The sequence below is a fragment of the Panthera onca genome, chromosome C1 (assembly GCF_046562875.1).
Source record: "Panthera onca isolate mPanOnc1 chromosome C1, mPanOnc1 haplotype 2, whole genome shotgun sequence".
Lineage (NCBI taxonomy): Eukaryota > Metazoa > Chordata > Mammalia > Carnivora > Felidae > Panthera > Panthera onca.
This window is the reverse complement of record NC_138346.1, coordinates 89,998,957-90,018,031: the sequence shown is the minus strand read 5'-3', so window position 1 is coordinate 90,018,031 and position 19,075 is coordinate 89,998,957. Positions and strand designations below refer to the sequence as shown.

General features: G+C 33.0%; 1 protein-coding gene across 3 annotated transcripts in view; it reads right to left on the bottom strand.

Moving 5' to 3' along the window:
- The window catches only part of LRP1B (LDL receptor related protein 1B), a 1,899,539-nt gene that overhangs the window by 305,363 nt on the left and 1,575,101 nt on the right, over positions 1–19,075 (bottom strand). The gene's annotated exons all lie outside the window — the stretch shown is intronic.

Here is a 19,075-nt window from a genome sequence, read left to right as displayed (position 1 = left end):
CAAAAAATTTTTTTAAATTAAGAGTAGATAGCTTTAATCAATGAAAATCAGATAAAAATGCATTTTACTCAATGTATTTTTATAAAATTCTTAACAGTTTATTTTAAATGTTTTAATCATTCTTAGCTTTTACAATGTATTTAATATTTTAAGTATATTTCTATTTACTAATCATTCAGTTCATATAAACAATTGCATGTTTTCAATATTATACAACAAAATCACCAAGCCAAAAATATGAGATTCTGTTTACTAATAAACATTTATCTGTTTTTAAGAATCATCAGACATCCAGTGAACACTCATCAAGCTCTCAGAACTATATAAGGAACATAAAGAACTATAGGACCCAGGTTTTCCTTCAGGAAGCTTTTATCATCTCTTTCCATTACAATTATTTCCATTACAATTATTGCTCTTTCCAATACAAAATTCCATTGCAATACTCCCTTATATCTTGTGTGACAGTCCTGAAAAAAAACTTCATTGATGTTTTAACAAGTGTCATGGATATATGTTTTCCTTAACTCATGTAATGCTACTGAGGAAAAAGAAAAACAGAAGATGAACTAGATGCATGTAACAATGTGGGTTGATTTTGGAATAATTATGCCGAGTGAAAGCAGCCAGAAATAAAGATATCACTCATATACTCTAAAAATTTCAAAGTAATCTATGGTGACAAAAAACAAAACAAAACAAAACAAAACAAGTGTTTCCCATGGACAGAGTGAGGCAGGGGAGGGATGGAAAGAAAGAGATTAAAAAAGGAAATGAAGAAATTTGTAGAGGTCATGGATATGTTAATTTTCTTTCTCAGCCTCTAGAACTGTAAGAAATAAATGCCTGTGGTTTAAGCCGCCCAGTCTATGGTATTTTGTTATAGCAGTCTGAACTGATTTATCCCTTCCTTCCTTCCTTTCAGAAAAGCCAAGCTTTAAGATTTATATCTACTTTAAATTTCAACAAATATATGTATATATATTATTTCAATATATTTCAATATATTTCAACAAATTTAAATTTGTTGAAATTTGTTGAAATTTAAATTTCAACAAATATATATATATATATATATATATATATATATATATATATATATATATATTAAAAAGCAAAATGATGAAGGAAAGATTGTTTGTTATGAGAACATGAAATGATAGCTAATGTGCGATCTGGGAAGATTTTCCTGAGAAAGGGAATGATGAAGAGTCAATAGGACAGGAAAAGAGAAAAAAGAGAAAGAAGGGCTCTGGGCAGAGGGAATTCAAGGTGTAGAAGCCAAGTGGAAGGGGAAAGAGAAAATGAACAAAGGTTAAGCAGGTCAGACATGACAAGAGGATCCCATGAAGAGGCAAGAAGGGCAATGTATAGGGTAGATCAAGGCTGTGAATCTGAGTTTTGTTGTGAAAGTTATAGTATGTCATGCAGGTTTTGAAGTACATTAATATCATTTTCGGTTTGTAGTTTTATAGATTATTTAAAGATTACTGGTGTAGAGATTAGATTAGATAAAAACAAAAGAGCTGCAGAGAGACCAATTAAGATCAGCTGTATTTGTCCAGACAAATGATAACAGTTTTCATGTTTTACTTAAGAAAGGTAAAGAAGATACAGAGCAGAGCAGTATTTGCAAATGAAGGACTTCCTAATTTATTTTTGTCAAAATTCATGAGAGTTTTTATTCATTCACCTATTCACTCATCCACTCATTCATTAGTTCGTCCTTTTACTATTTTTTTGTTGTTGTTGTAAACAATAAAAGCTAACATTTCACAAATGCTTACAATGTGCAGGAAGGATATACATTACACGTATAAAACCTAACTTTAATCTTCATAGCAACTGATAGAGTAAATACCACTTCATTCCACATTTCACTGATGAGGACTGAAGCTTGAAAGGTTATACAATCAACCCTAGGTCATAGATGTACTAAGTGATTTGATGCCATTTCAGATCCAAATAGATTCAGATCCAGATATTCAAATATTCAGGGCAAGATCAACTAAGATCTGATTTTAATTTTTTTTTTTAAATTTGCCTTACTTAAAGTAACTAGAGAAATTCGTCTTTAATATTAGCATATGTATATGTACTGCATTATTTTATCTAGGCTCCTTCAGGTTAGGAACTAAAGTAATTTCTTTGATTCCCTTTTCTATCCAGTATCATATTTTGCATGAACAAAATACACACTTTGATGAATCAGTAAGAGTGAAAACAAAATTTTAAAAGTTAGACATAAATAAAATTAGTTTTTTTTTGATGGCTAACAAGTAGCTAGTCCTATGACAATAAAAGTTCTTCTATATTGTTACCAAAAAGTCTATTTGGTATATACAGTAACTTCTATGAATTTTAACACTGACTGAGTCTAGTAGCTTACTTCTCTACTTCTGCTGACACAGAGAAAGAGGAAAAAAGAAACTTAAACTCAGTCTATAATTATGTATGTTGCTTTAATAAGGTACAATAGGTTCTACTGAGAATTGAGCTGACTCCAGACATCTCATTTCACTGGTTAGAGTTCCATGTGGAACAGAGAAGTGAAATCCACTAAATTATACTTTCTCGTCTCCATGTTAAAACATTCTTATCAAAAGTTCACAAATACTGCACCTTGCAAGCCTAATCAGCATCTTTATTTACAGTGCAGAAGCTTTGTCATCATAAATTGCACTTTACCATGTTATATGGTAATGTACCATTATGGCATAATTTTGAAGCACTTTCACTTTAAACCTATAAATAGGCTCATGTTTCAAAATAAGAATTCATGTTCATTCAGAAAATGCATTTCTTGACAGTGTATATTAACCTCACATGTGTCCTAGATAGACAATTAAATTGGTAATGCCACTTAGACTTGAAATTTTGTGTCAGGAATTTAATCACTAATCATCTGATTTTCCATCCTGAAACTTCTCTGGTGCCTTACTGGAAGCACTAGAAACAAAAGAATACAAAAACATTCAGTTTTATAAACCAGACAACATACTTCCAACACCCAGATGCTAAATGTTAAACCAAACAATTAAAAAGCCAAGGAAACAGGAGGCTTCCCAAACACCTCAGGTGATTGCCTCACTGACAGGATGGTAAATGATCATTATGAGAAATGACAACTTGGCCCCTACCATGGTCAGGGATGACAAAGTGTTACAGGTTGCAAAGAAACAACTGTGGTTGCTTTAGCTTTAGAGAGAATGGCAATGTGTAAATCAGCAACTCAAAACGGAGAAATATTTAATTTAAGAACAGATGACTATATTTAACTTGAGTTTGAAGAATATGAAGTATCAAAATGTCATTAGTGCCCAATCAAATCTGGAAAGAACAACATGCACAGCAATCATCTAACAGACCACTTATTGTGTGAGACGGGTTGCCAGCTTTAGTTAGAGAGGCAAACCATCATAAAAGAAGAGTAGAGAATGAAATATTTTCATTTTATACTCTCTGTTTCTGATCTCTCTATTGACCAACCTCAACCAGATTCCAGAGTACAACAAAGTCAGTTGACCACAAGAAAGCCTGCTAGTGGCAGACAACAAGGGGAAGAAAGTGGGGGAAAAATCTGCAGATCCGACTGAGAGCGGTAGTAGAAGTGAACCCTATTCTGAGACTCCTTAGTTTTCCCCAAATAAGCTATTTTGTTTCTTGCAATTCAGTCCCCAAATCTATAAACTGGGATAACAAATATCAATGACTCAACTTGGCTCTTTTTCTAAGGAAAGACAAAGGATAAGATATTTCCTAAGGCCACACAGAGAAAAATAAGATATTCCTGAAGTGTTATAGTCATTCCTAAATGAAATTTGAGCAAGTTGTTCATGTTTTGACTACCGTGCCTTCATAAATGACTGCAATATTTTTAATTTGGATGTATTTATATAGTTTGAGATTCATAGGCTGATTGTGTTAATAAAAAGTAAACTTAAGGAAAAAACCCTAAGTATATTTTTCAGTAAATTCTTTCTGTTTTGAATTCCTTCTAAACACGTCTGCTGTGAGACCCACTGAGAAATGACTTTCTTGAGAATCCTCTCCCTGCTGCCCAAAGCAAAATGTCTCCCTCCTTTTCATATGCAGTTTTTACACACATTCATTAAAACACTTGTCAGAGAGTATCCTTAAAGAGCTTATATTTTAGGGGCACCTGGGTGGCTTGGTCGGTTAAGCGTCCGACTTCGGCTCAGGTCATGATCTCATGGTCCGTGAGTTCGAGCCCCGCGTCAGGCTCTGTGCTGACAGCTCAGAGCCTGGAGCCTGTTTCAGATTCTGTGTCTCCCTCTCTCACTGCCCCTCCCCTGTTCATGCTCTGTCTCTCTCTGTCTCAAAAAATAAATAAATGTTAAAAAAAATTTAAAAAAAAAAGAGCTTATATTTTACCCATCTCCCTGGCAGAACTGAAACACTTGAAATCAGCAATCGTATGATTTTATTTTTGTAACTCAAGTGCTTAGTATAGGACATATTTAACATCCAATGATTATTTATTTATCAAATCAGTTAATAAAAGAATGATTAAAAAACATTTCTTCTTGTGTTTGGGTTTCTTTCTTTTGCTTCTTATTTTTTTTTAAAGGTATATTTTATATGAACTTTGAACTCACCTTTATACCTTATTTGGTTGTGTCTCCAAAGATATAATTTGTTTCTTTGTAAAATGGTTATTACCCAAATTTGTGTTTTACTGAAGAACTGTAGGCATAATCTTCTCCGGATCACATTCATGCCTTTGATAAATATTTCAGGGCTGTTACTCTCTAGATCATTGTCTAAATACAACTCTCCTGGCATTTTAATATTTTACTAGAAAAAGTGAACAGCTAGTCAAAGAAGTGTATATTAAATCAAAACCTCATATGTCAAAGGTATACTGAAATGCCAGTTGTAATTTTTCAAATTGGGACTTACTGAATATCTGACAAAAATCAAATAACATTTTAGATGCTACATTATAAGAAGTTACAAAAGTGTCCTGTACAAAAGGATGATTATTTGCATGCATAAAGAGGTGTTTCCAGTGTGTATATTTATGAATAAAACTACCGACAAAGGACAGAAACTAATTTAACACTACATTTGAAAGAAAATATAGGGGCACCTGGATAGCTCAGTCAGTTAAGCATCTGACTTCAGCTCAGGTCATGATCTCATGGTTTGGTTTGTGGTTTCAAGCCCCGCGTCGGGCTCTGTGCTAACAGCTCAGAGCCTGGAACCTGTTTTGGATTCTGTGTCTCCCTCTCTCTCTGCCGCTCCCCAGCTCATGCTCTGTCTCTGTCTCTCTCTCAGACATAAAGGAACATTAAAAAAATTAAAAAAAGAAAAAAAAAAAGAAATGGAAATATAGCCTAGGATTATTAGCCTGGGCTCGGGAGTCAGAAAATTTTGGACTGTTTTCACACCTTGTCTTATCGTGCAACCTGGGACTTGTTATTTCACTTCTCCAGGCCTCTCTTTCTTCTTCTTTAAAATAACAAAAAAGGAATTAGTATGTATCATAAAATTTTAGAAACTGTTTAATAATATTCATAAAACACTTAGCATGGTTACATAGTAAGCTTTTCATAAACGTTTGCTATAATTATTTTCCATTGAATGTGATAGCACTTTGATAGGTTTGTAAGGGTAGTATTTTAAAATACTCTGAGTCTTATTCCTAGTTTCAAAAGTGTTACACATGATAAAGAATCAACCTAAAAAACAAACTTTTAAAATAGATTTCCATTTGTAAACTTAATGCTGTTTCAATTTTGGAGATTATCACATCATCAAACCTCTGCTTAGAGATAAGATTAATGTCTGCTTTGGTAAAATCCTGGAGATCCATTTCATTTTTTGGTCATATGACAACTTGGAATTTCTACCAAGGGTCACAAAGGCTATTATGCCAATTTATTAACTTTGAAGGAAAATTAAAAAGCAGTGATTGTAATTAAGCAAGTCACATTATATTGACTCTGGCTGTCCTGAAACTCCTATCACCTTGAGCACTATAACTGCAACTGACTTACAGTTTTGGAAATCAAAGAGATTTTTTTGCTGTGTGTGGTAGGAGGGGCTTTATATCTCTTTTGAACATACTTTTCTAAACATCCTCATGATTGCTAGCCAAAACAACAACAACAACAAAAAAATCAAATCTCATTTGTTAAATTTCACCTTGAGAAAGTGATGAAAGATTTGTGATCAAAGGTTATATCCAAAATGTTTCCATAAATACTTTTATTTATTTATATTATTATTTATAATATATAAAATTAAAAAATATATATTATTAATATATTTATTAAATTTTACACATGTGGCTACAGTCTACTCCAGGGTCACTTCAGTAAATGTGAAAATATTTATAAAATTATATATAATGGTAGCAAGATGAGTTAATAAAAACATATTTGAATTTTCATAAATATGTGGTAATATAATCAAACTAAAAGTCATAACTTTTTTAAAAAACAAAAACTCTGTTAAAACTACTCTAGGATCTGGATGCATTGACTATATACACATTCATATACACATCTTCCTTACTATGCATATAGTTTTCTTTTCAATCAACTTCACTGAAGCATAATTTACATATAAAATGTGTTGAACTTATTTTTAACAATTGCAATAATCATGCAAACACTCTTTTCCACCTCCAACTCCCAACCTCACATCCTTTTCCTCTGAAGTAAACACTGTCATTAGTTTCTTGAGTAATAATACATTCTTATAAAATGCTGCTTATTTTCCACATTGCAAAAAGTCTTCCACAGTTGTTACATGTGATTGCCTATAATCTTTAAAATTAAGAAACATACGGTAGAAATGTGTCTTAATTTAAGATTCAGTTTATTCAATAGAAGTCTGTTAAATGAAGCAAAAACTCAAAACAAAAAGTAACAGTAACACAAGATAATGTGAATAAAAAGTAACATCCTTTTTACATCCAGATGTGAATGTATCTATACATCTGATCTTTTTCAAGATCCTTCAAAGTTCTTGAAATTGTCTATAATGTCTTATATGACCTGACCTTGTTACCACTCTGGAATTATCACCTACTATTCTCTATATTCATGCTCTCTCTATTCGAGCCACAGTACTCTCTTGATTGTGTCTCAAATATACAAAACCATATAAGTTCTTTACACAGGCTGTTCTCTAAGCTTGAGACCCTTCCCAAAATACCCCTGCGGCCAACTAGCTCACCACTTCAAGAATTAGCTCAGGGGCACCTGGGTGGCTCAGTCTGTTAACCATCTGACTTCGGCTCAGACCGTGATCTCATGGTTCACAAGCTCAAGCCCCATGTTGAGCTCTGTGCTGACAGCTCAGAGCCTGGAGCATGCTTCGGATACTGTGTCTCCCTCTGTCTCTACCCCTCCCTCACTGGCCTTCTGTCTCTCTTTCTCTAAAAAATAAAAAAAAATAAATAAAACATTAATTTTTTTTTTTTAAGAATTAGCTCAAAATCACTTTTTCAAATGAGGGACTTATCTTGAGTTCCCTACTACAATCTGCCTCCCTCTATCATGTCACATCCAATTCCTTTATCCTACTCTACTGTATATAACATTAATGAACTTGAAAAACATTGTGCTAAGTGAAAAAAACTACTCACAGGACCATATATATTGTATGATTCTGGTTATATGAAATGTCCACAATAGACAAATATGTAGACGGAGTAGATGGATATGTGATGTCAAAGGATGGAAGGAAGGGGGGTGGAGAACTGATGGCTGAGGGCTATAAGGTTTCTCTCTAGTGTGATGAAATGTTCTAAAATTGATTGTCATAATAGTTGCACAACTCTGTGAATATAGTAAAAGCATTCTATTGTATATTTAATTTAATGGGTTAACTGTATGGTATGAAATTATCTTTCTGTAAATCTGTTTAAAAAAGAAGAAGAGGAGGAAGAGGAAGAAGTAGTGGAGATGTGATTTGATTCCAGACTCTAGAAACAATGGCCTTAAGTATGACTGACAGCACAGAGGTAACTATGCTACTTCTAAAAAAAAAAAAAAAAAAAAAAAAAAGAGCAAAACAGTATCTGCTCTTAAAAATTGTACAACATCAAAATAATACATTTTATTTTTTATAAAAGTACATAAGGGCACATGTAATAGTCATGTATATCAATATCTATATCTATATCATGATAGATGATGAAAGAAAGCAAGAAAGACAATTGAATACGTTAAACAATGCCATAGTATGCAATATGCAAATCTAGACTGAAACTCCACAAGTCATATTAACTGCTTTTTTTTTAAATAGAAAAAATTGCAAATAACAAATTCCAAATAACAAAGGTAGAGGGGACTCTATGTTGAAGAGATGTAAGAGACATATCAGTAATTTTTAATGTATGGAATTTACTTGGATTTTAGTTCAAACTGAGATGCAATGAAAGGCTCATATACATAGAATATCCTAAAGAATCCACAAAAAATTTCCTAGAACTAATACGTTAGTTAAGTACAGAGAACAGAAAGAATAACTTTATTTGTATATACTAGTAATAAAAAAGTTGGAAATTAAAATTAAATTAAATGCAAATTATAAAAGCAACACAAAATATTACATACTCTGGGACAGGAAATGTGTAATTGTGAAATATCTTGAGAGGCGGAAAATAAAGACTTGTTAAAAAATGATGAAGTATGTCAAGAGGATGCAGGATTACACTTGGAAGGCTTCTCAATGGCCATATATGGGGCAATTTGAGCAACAAATATTAATGGTAACAGATTATAATTCATACAATAAAATAAATCTCTGTGATTCCATAAGGAGATAAATAATTTAAAAAATAAAAGATAAAGAATAACATGGAAGGAAGACAAGGAAAAGGTCTTCCTTACAGGAGTTTTCACTATATGTATTAACAAAGTATAGCATAAAAAACATATGTAATGTCAATAAATATAGAAAAAGCATTTGATGAAAATCAAAACCACTTCTTGATAGAACAATTATCAAATTAGAAATTGAAGGAAATTTCCTCAGGTTGATAAAGGATATCAATGAACACCCTAAAACTAACATATTACTTTCAGGTGAAAGCCTGAATTGTTTCCCTCTAAAATTATCAAACTTCTGGAAGGAAATAGAATAAAATCTTTATCTTGAATTAGGCAAAAATTTCTTAGATAAATGCAAATCGCATGAACCATAAAAGAAATAACTGATAAATTCAAATTTATCAAAATTAAAACATGTTTTTCCTTCAGATACATCAACAAAAATAAATAAATAAATAAATAAATAAATAAATAAATAAGTAAATGGCAAACCAGAGAGCAGGAGATAAATATGCATTTATCATAAATATGCATATGCATATTTAATAGGCAAAGTACTTAGAATCAAGGTAAATAAAAAACCATTAGGACTCTATCATTAGAAGTCAAAAAAAAATTTAAATAAATAAAGATCAACCACGGATGTTAACAGCTATTTTAACAAGGAAAATAGACAAGTGGCCAGTAGCCACATGAAAACATGCTCAACATTCCAGGCATAAGAAAACACAAATTAAAGCCACAATGAGATACAAATATACACACCAGTGTCGATGAGAATGTGCAGTAACTGGAACTCTCACATACTCTTGGTGGGACAGTTAAATTGTATAGTCGTTTTGGAAAACTCTTTACCAGTTTTTTGTTTGTTTCAGTTTGTTTATTTTGAGAGAGAAAGAGAATCACAAGTGGGGGAGAGTCAGAGAGAAGGAGGGACAGAATCTCAAGCAGGTTCTGAACCATCAGTGCAGAGCCCAATGCAGATTCCATCTTAAGAATCGCGAGATCATGACCTGAGCCGGGATCAAGAGTCAGAAGCTCAACTGACTGCACCACCCAGGTGCCCCTTTAACAGTTTTTTGTTTTTTGTTTTTTTAATTAAATGTGCACCTATCATATGACCCAGAAAATAAAAGCATATGAGGAAATATTGTGAAGTGATAGAAATGTACTATATATCTTGATTATAGTGGTGATTATACAATCTTATACCTTTTTCAAAAGTCACCAAATTGTATACTTAAATTCAGTGAATTTATCTTACATAAATTATGATTCACACTCAATTGATTTTTTAAAAAGACAATTTCAAACATTCCTACTGGATTATTTGATGAATTAGGAAGTACTATTCTTTAAGATACAATAAAAGTATTTTGATTATGAAAACTACATATTAGAAAAAAAATCCCTATCATTTGCAGTTACATACTAAAATACAGATACAATGTTTCAGTGTCTAAGGTATGCTTCAAAATCATCCATAGACTAGAAATATGGGGGGGTATTTAAGAAACAAAACTTACCATATATTAAGAATTATTGAAATTGGGTGGCTGGTACATGAAGTATATTACACTATTTCATTTTTGTGGCCTTTTGATAATATTTATTAAAAAATAAATAAATATGTCAAATGTAAGAGAAGGAACTTAAATTAGCTGTTTTTATCATAACTACCCATGATATAAGATGGTATATACTTTTAATACCAGGAAATAAGGTTCAAAGTGTACCAAGTAAGTTGCAGAACTAAGTTTAGAAAACAAAGCTTCCTATATCCAATCCATGACTCCCTAAATGTTCTATTGTCATACACACATAGAAAGAGAGAGAGAGAGAATACTAGCAAGCTAAAGATACTAGATCTAGATTAATAAAGACTTCAAAGATTATTAAAAGAATAGGTGGAGCCATCTTAGAGACTGTTAATACTAAAGGAGTCAATGAAATAAAACTTGCTATTTTCTATTTTATTCAGCTATTGCTTAAAAACATCAAGCTTTGTAAACACATTTGCCTTTTATCTGTCACAACCATTTTTAAAAATTGCTTGTTGAAATATGTTTGAAGGAAAAACAAATCTGAAGAGCAACACTGTTCCTACAGTTCACCATTATGTACCTCAACCTTGGGAAACGGGTTAGTATCTTCTTAATGTTGCAACCACCTTCGGGGCTACCAGTGCCACTTTACTGATCTAAACCTACAGAACAGGGTGTTACTCGGAAAACGGAATGCTTTTACCAAAAAGATATCCTGAGAAAATTTACTCATTATTCCGGCATTTCAATCATGTTTTAATATTAAGAATATTGTTTTCTTTGTTGGGTGTGTCTGGAATTATGTTCAAAGCAAAAATTCAGAAGAGTTTAAAGCTATTATAACCACTTGCCATAGCTGAATTCAGGGAAAATGTATTTTAAATGATGAAGCACATTCCTCATCCACAATTTACCAAAGGTATACAGGAGAAAGATTAATGGATAGACTTGGACAATCAAAAGCCTATGGTCTATTTTTTTTTTTTCTGATACAGTAATAACACTCTCTTTACTACTTATAAGAGTATAATCCTTCTGAGGAAAGAGGGGCAGATAGGAACCAGCAGAGAGAAAGCTGTTTTGGATGTTGATTCCATAATTTGTCAATCAGTAATACAGAGCTAACTCATCCTATATTCATTGAAGAAGAATTTTATTGACAAAATAAGATATTTTACTTTATTTTTGTTTCAATTTTTTATTTAAATTCTGGTTAACATATAGTGTAATATTGGTTTCAAGAATAGATTTTAGTGATCGATCACGTATCACACCCAGTGCTCATCACAAGTCCCTTCCTTAACACTCATCACCCATTTAGCCTACCTCCTGTCCACCTCCCCTCCAGCAACCCTGTTTGTTCTCTATAGTTAAGAGTTTCTTTTGGTTTGCTTCCCTCTCTTTTTTTTCCACTACCCCTATGTTTATCAGTTTTGTTTCTTAAATTCCATATATAAGTGAGATCATACAGTATTTGTCTTACTGTGACTGACTTACTTCACTTAGCATAATACACTTTAGCTTCATCCACATTATTGAAAAAGGCAAGGTTTCATTATTTTTGATGGCTGAGTAATATACCATTCTATATGTGTACCACATCTTCTTTACCCATTCATCGATGGATGGACATTTGGGCTCTTTCCACAGTGTGGATATTGTTGATAGTGCTGCTATAAACAGCAGGGTGCATATGTGCCTCTGATCAGTATTTTTGTATCCTTTAGGTAAATACCTAGTAGTGCAATTGCTGGGGCGGGGGGGGGGGGGGTAAGGTAGTTCCATTTTTAACTTTTTGAGGAACCTCCATACTGTTTTCCAGAGTGGTGAAAAATAAGCAATTTTATTTATTTATTTATTTATTTATTTATTTATTTATTTATTTATTTTTTAATTTATTTTTGAGAGAGACACAGAGTGCAAGTGGGGGAGGGGTGGGGGGGATACACAGAATCTGAAGCAGGCTCCAGGCTCCGAGCTGACAGCACAGAACCCGACGTGGGGCTTGAACCCACAGACTATGAGATCATGACCTGAGTCGAAGTCAGATGCTTAACCAACTGGGCCATCCCAGCGCCCCCAAAATAAGCAATTTTAAAGCATGATTATACTTGGGTGATAGGGGCTTAGAATGATGAACACAGTTTTGCATTACAACATGAACTTCTCATATCCATCAGTCCTTATGAATTAAGATTTTCTATTTCATCAATATGTAATGAGCCCTAACCATTCAGTCTTCCTCCAAACTTTCTTTGTAATCTGGGAGCAAATGAATAATTCTTTAGCAATGTACTTCAGCAATATATATTGTCTTCCACAGACAACACCCTAGACTGGTAAGAGATGTTTTTTTTTATTAGAATTTAATACCATTTTAATCAAGTAAGTCATATAAATGCTATTTGCAAATAGTATAAGAGAAATTTTCAACACACATTTATCAAGTTCATTTTCAATACTGTTGTGTATAATATTCAAAAAGAAACCATTAAAATATGGATATTCATGTATTCAGTGAAATAATTTATATTCCATGCTAGGAGAAAAAAAGTCATGGAAACTACTTTATATTCACTGAGATCTTGCTAATCTCCAAAATACTTAACCTCTACAGCATTAAAATTGAAATCTTTTTATTCTACTTATCAATGGCTCTTTCCCAATTAAACATTACAATTTTTTAAGATGGAAACATAAATATAAGCATTAATATCAAGTATTTCTTGCGCTGTATATTATTATTTTTATTTTATTTACTTATTTTAGTGAGACAGAGACAACATGTGAGCACAAGCATGGGAGGGTCAGAGAGAGAGGGAGACAGAGGTTCCCAAGCAGGTTCTACACTGACTACATAGGGCTGGAACTCACAAATAGTGAGATCATGACCTGAACGGAAAACAAGAGTCAGGCACTTAACCAACTAAGTCACCCAGGGGTTCTGCCATGCATATTCTTTTATTAAAAATAAGAAGAAAGCAAGTCAAATGGACTCAGAGATACCCCTCCCCCTTTAATTGTCTAAGATCAGAGGTATTTCAAATAAAACTTGGGTGGTAGTGTAACAGAGATCAAAATTTGAGCTTTTCGCCTAACTTAAAACCAGTCGTAGGAAATGTTCCAGAAACACTGCTATCCTGAAAGACATAATCATATATTTTTAAAAGTGTACCTTTCAAGAAACATTAATGTACTTTATCTGCAGTATAAGATAGTATTCCTCTAGATTTTTTGTGCTTCATTTTTGAGAGGAAAAACTAAGGCACCAAGAGGAAAACTTTTTTTCACGCCAGCTTCTAAGTGAGATAACAGTAAACAAAAATATGGCAAATGTATCACATTTCCTTCTAATTATTATGTACATGCTATATCATCTATCTATCTATCTATAAATACATATTTAATCATGATTTTATATGAATATTTAAGGATACAATTAATATATCACATAAGAGTTTTATATATCATTTTTTCTTGACTTTTTAAGGACTATACTATGACCCATAGCATAATTTAAATCATATAATAATAAAATACTTGAAAATGAAAATTCAAGAATCTTTTTCTGTCTCCTTAGCGAGGCTAATGATTTCTTTTACACTTGGACAACATGTACATTTTTATCAATAATTAAACAAGAAAAAGGAACCATTGTGCACTGTTGGTGGGAATGCAAATTGGTGTAGCCACTGCAGACAACAGTATTGAAGGCTCCTCAAAAAATTAAAAATAGCACTACCATATGATCCAATAATTCAACTACTGGGTATTTACCCAAAGAAAACAAAAATATTATTTCAAAAGGATACATGCGAACCTATATTTACTGCAGCAATATTTACAATAGCCACTGTATGGAAACAACTTGAGTGTCCATCGAAAGATGTATGAATAAAGATGTGGTAAACATGTACAATTAAATATTACTCCACCATCAAAAAATAATGACATCTCGCCATTTGCAACAACATAGATGGACTTGTAGGGTATAATGCTAAGTGAAATAAGTCAGTCAAAGAAAAATAGCATATGAGTTCACTTATAGGTGGAATTTAAGAAAAAAAAGCAAATGAACAAAGGGAAAAAAGAGACAAACCAAAAAATAGACTCCTAACAAGAGTGAACTAGCAAAAGGTTCCTAGAGCGGGGAGGTAGATGGGAGGATGGGTGAAAGAGGTGAAGGGGGATTAAAAAATAATAAGATTCCCCAAATAAGATGAAATAGTAACAAATTACCAGATGCGTCACTATTTGGAAAACATTTAGTCATTTACGTTGTCTTTTTGCTTTAATTATGACACTGTATATTTACCTTCAAAGGAATTAAATTTGCTCATGAACTGCACTTTATTTATTTACTTTTTAATTTTTTTTCAGTTTATTTATTCTGATAGACAGCATGAGTGGGGGAGGAACAGAGAGAGAGGGAGACAGAGAATCCCAAGCAGGCTCCACACTGCCAGCACAGAGCCAGATGTGGGGCTTGACCTCAAGAAACTGTGAGATCATGTCCTGAGATGAAACCAAGAGTTGGATACTTAACTGACTAAGCCACCCAGGTGCCCTGAACTTCTGTACACTTTAAAAAAAAACTAGTAGATTAGAAAATTTAAGTTAAAAAAAAAAAAAAGAGAGATCAGTCTTAGTGTCTTCACTAAGGCAATTATTTCTCATTGTTTATAACTCAACAAAGTACAGAGTATTTTGCATGAGATCAGAGAATTTAAGTTTTTCAATCCCTTTAAACACTTGTAAAACAAGATCAACAAACAAGCAATAAATCTCAAAATTTTTAAGTTGAAGGAAATTATCCTTGAGTCATATCTATTTAAATATCTAAATAAAAATTATAGACTCTACTAAGTTCTTGTTCTCTTCCAGATTGGACACTTTAGATTTGATGAAGGTCACTTCATGGAAGAAAGGGTAGAAAATGAGAGGTCAGTCTCCCAATCCTGGTAAAGTTGTCTTAAAAAAATAAAAGACAACATAAGCTACATGAAACCACTAAATCAATTACTTCTAAGTCAGTGTTCAGTTGGAAGGCCTTCTTCATGACCAGTTTTGGCAATTAAAATGATTACCCAATTGACTAGTTCTCACTCTTGTGATTTTTCAAGTAGGCATTCCAACCCAAAGGCTTTCAGGGTAACAAATTCTCCCACTTGGAACTATTTTGCCCAAGGACAGATTAGAGTAAAAATAATTAATTAAGCTGCACATTTTAAAGAGCTTTGCTACTAATTCCTCTTATGGCCTATAAATGAGATCTTTCATAATAGAAAAGAATAAAAATGTGGGAATAAAGGGAATGATTTCCATTTTTGCAGTTAATTAAAAATTCAATGCTTTACTCTCCTCCATGTTAATATGCATTTATCTACATTTCAAACTCTGACACTTTGCATCTACTTTCCTATAGTCAATCTAATTATGGATTTAAAAATTCTGTAACATGCAAATATTCTATAAAATGCCATGCTCTGCTTTAATTTACCATTGCCAAGAGTCTTTTTTTTTGGTATACTGTCATTTACCATGCATTTCAAGGTATTTAATAATATTCATATTAAAGATAAATGTTTGCGGAAACACTATTTGAAGAGGCTACACTAATATATATCTCAAAGTGCTTCTGCATGTTGGTTAGTTATAAACTTTATTTAGCTATCTCCATGAACTAGGAGCAGCATTTTGACCACTCTACCTGATATGACATAAATAGCATGAACACCTGCACAAAGTTATATATTTTTCCATTTGCTCAGAAAAAAAAATACCCATAACTTAGTAATGAGAGGGTGTCAATGAATTATGAATAATTTCTGTGTAAATGAAGGCAATATAATCAGACCCCTTGTACCAGACAGGTATTATGTTTTTCCACAAGGATTCATTTTAGTTAATTTAAGTTGAATCATTAAGCATTACAATTTGGCAGCTGCCAGAAAGATGACAAAAAATAAGCAGCTACAATTGTTCAAGGCCATGCTCTGAACTATTCAGTATATAAATCACCTCCTGGCATTCATATCAGATAATAAAACTTTCTCCTTTTAACTGGGTTTGGATAACTAACTGTTGGCTTTAATATCACCCAAATGTTAACACCAATTGTTATGTCATTGGAAAAAAGTCATTAAATAAGCAATATTTCTCAATGAATACCTTTTGAGGTTTTAAATGGGATATATAATAAAAAAGGAAATATTCAGCATCCATACAAAATGATTAAGTGGTAGCTTGTACATAAATAGAAATTTCTCTAAATACTTCTGGCAAATTACAGTATTGTCATGCTTTGTATCTTAACCTTTGGCTTTTCTCTTTAACCCTCATGCTTAGCTATGGATGGCCCTGGGATACTTTCATAATATAGAGGATTGCTGAACCTAAGATGAAGTGAAAAAAAAAAAAAGTCTTATAGTAAGTACAATAAAACCTTGGATTGTAACTTGTTCTGTGAGTGTTCCACAAGACAAACAAACATTTCTAATAAATTTTAACTTGATAAACAAGCAATGACTTGCAATACTAATAGTACATGATGCATAGGTCACATGGTCACAAATGAGCCAGTGGTTATTCTCTCTCCTCTGTCTCTCTCTCTCTCTGCCTCTCTCTGTCTCTGTCTCTCTCCCTGTGGGATTGTGGGTGATTGTCTCCCATACTCAGACCCTTGGTCTCAGGCCGTGGTGTTTGGCAGAAATCAGTGATTTTTCAGAACAATGGAAGGTGTCCACAACTCGCACAAGTGTATTTTTTGTCACTTCAAAGCACCTACGGACAGCCCTTTGCTTTTCCGTACAAAAGTAAGCTTAGGAATGCTTTGCTTCATTTTAGGTCAGGCTGCCTACAGATGTAGACCCTTTCCTCTGCTGCCTTATTGCCAATTACATCAAATACAGTATATGACGAGAGTTTATTAATACTGTACTATATTAATGTACTGTACTGTAAATCCATGGGAGAATATACAATGGCCCCCATGCGGAAAAAGATGCCATTGAGCCAATAGGTAGCAATGATTCCGTAAGTGATAGTGAAAGTCATCCTACACAATAACCCTCCTCTGTCTTGTATCCATCACACCAACCATGAAGGATTTCAGAGGTGAGTGCAGGTTAATTTGTTTATTTTTCTTTATATTTTGTATTTTCTTTATTATTTTATATTCTATTACAGTATTGTAATCATTTTTACACGAGTATTTTTGTGTTGTGGAACAAATCATTTGCATTTCCATTATTTCTTACAGGGAAATTCGCTTTGATATACAAGTGCTCTGGATTACAAGCATGCTTCTGGAATAAATTATGTTCACAAACCATGGTTTCACTGCATATACTTTCTGGGAAGTAGAGGAGGAGGAGAGAACTAGCTCTACATCCATGAGCGAATTATAAATCTGTGAAATGAGTGAACTTGTCAGGATTATCTCTAAGAATGCTTCTAGTGCTAATAGTGTATTATTCAACTAAATGCAAACACCTTATGGGTATATAATGAACTTTATGATGTCTTCCTAATCTCTCAGACATGAGCAGTTTTTATACACATTGCTGATTTAAAAATTAATGTGTGTGTATATGTTACGGTATATTTTTGATTTATGCAAATTTATGCGATAGATCAACTGCATTTATGTTAACCATGCCATAACTTCTCATGTTCAAGTGTACCTTACTTTTAGTTCCAAATATTTCATAATTGGTTGATTTCAATATTCTGTATGAATTTCAGAAACAAAGGAAGGGAAAGAGTAAATGGATTTTAGCTCAGGGAAAAGACTAAAAAGAACCACACTGTAGGTTTGGAATAGCAGGAAGGAGACATTTTGAGAGCATCACAAGAATACATAAAGCTTGATCTTGGTACTCTTGATCTTTTAAAATGCAATCTTTCTGCTAAACCAATAGTACATGTACACTTCTGACAAATCTTCCTACTTCTGATGCTGCAGATAACCCAGGGAAATGCTGCCACCATGTTATAACCCAGGATTTAAAAGCCACTGGGCCCATATTTGTGGTCACTTGAACATCTGTACTGATAGCACTTGCTCAGATGCTTGGGGCACAAAGCCTAACTATATATATTTGCTCCCCAAAACAATTTCACTGGAATTTTTGCATTTTGATTCCAGAGCCTTTCTTTCCTACTCCCTTGCTTTCTTTGTAAAGACATTAGTTAGAGAAAGGAATAATGAAACCAGCTAATACAACTACTAGTAATGTAAGCCAACCCAAAACAATGTTATCAGAAGAAGGAAGTATTCCATTTCCAGACAGTGGTTACTCAGACTTGTATGAGCAAAAAGTCATAAAATGTAAGCATGCCACCAAAAGGTACAAGACTGTCAGAATCTAATCATTCTTGAGGTCACATGTTTGGACATTTCTTTTTTTCAACCATTTATATTCTAAGGTCAGCTCAACTTACACACACCTAAATAAGCTCTTTATACTTCCTCTCCAAAAATTCTCCAAGAAAGAATTATCACACCATCCCTAATTATTGTTTAGTTCAATTGTCTGTGGCTTTTTCTCATTATAATATTATTACCCTAAAAGTGGTCTATACCTGGGCGGGGTGGGGGGCGTGGGGGCAGGGGGGCGAAACTGACAGTGGTTTAGCCCAGCTCAGTTTTACTCATTTACTCTAATAGTTGATTCAATGACATTATTTACTCATCTCATTATTTTGTTTTCAAAAATA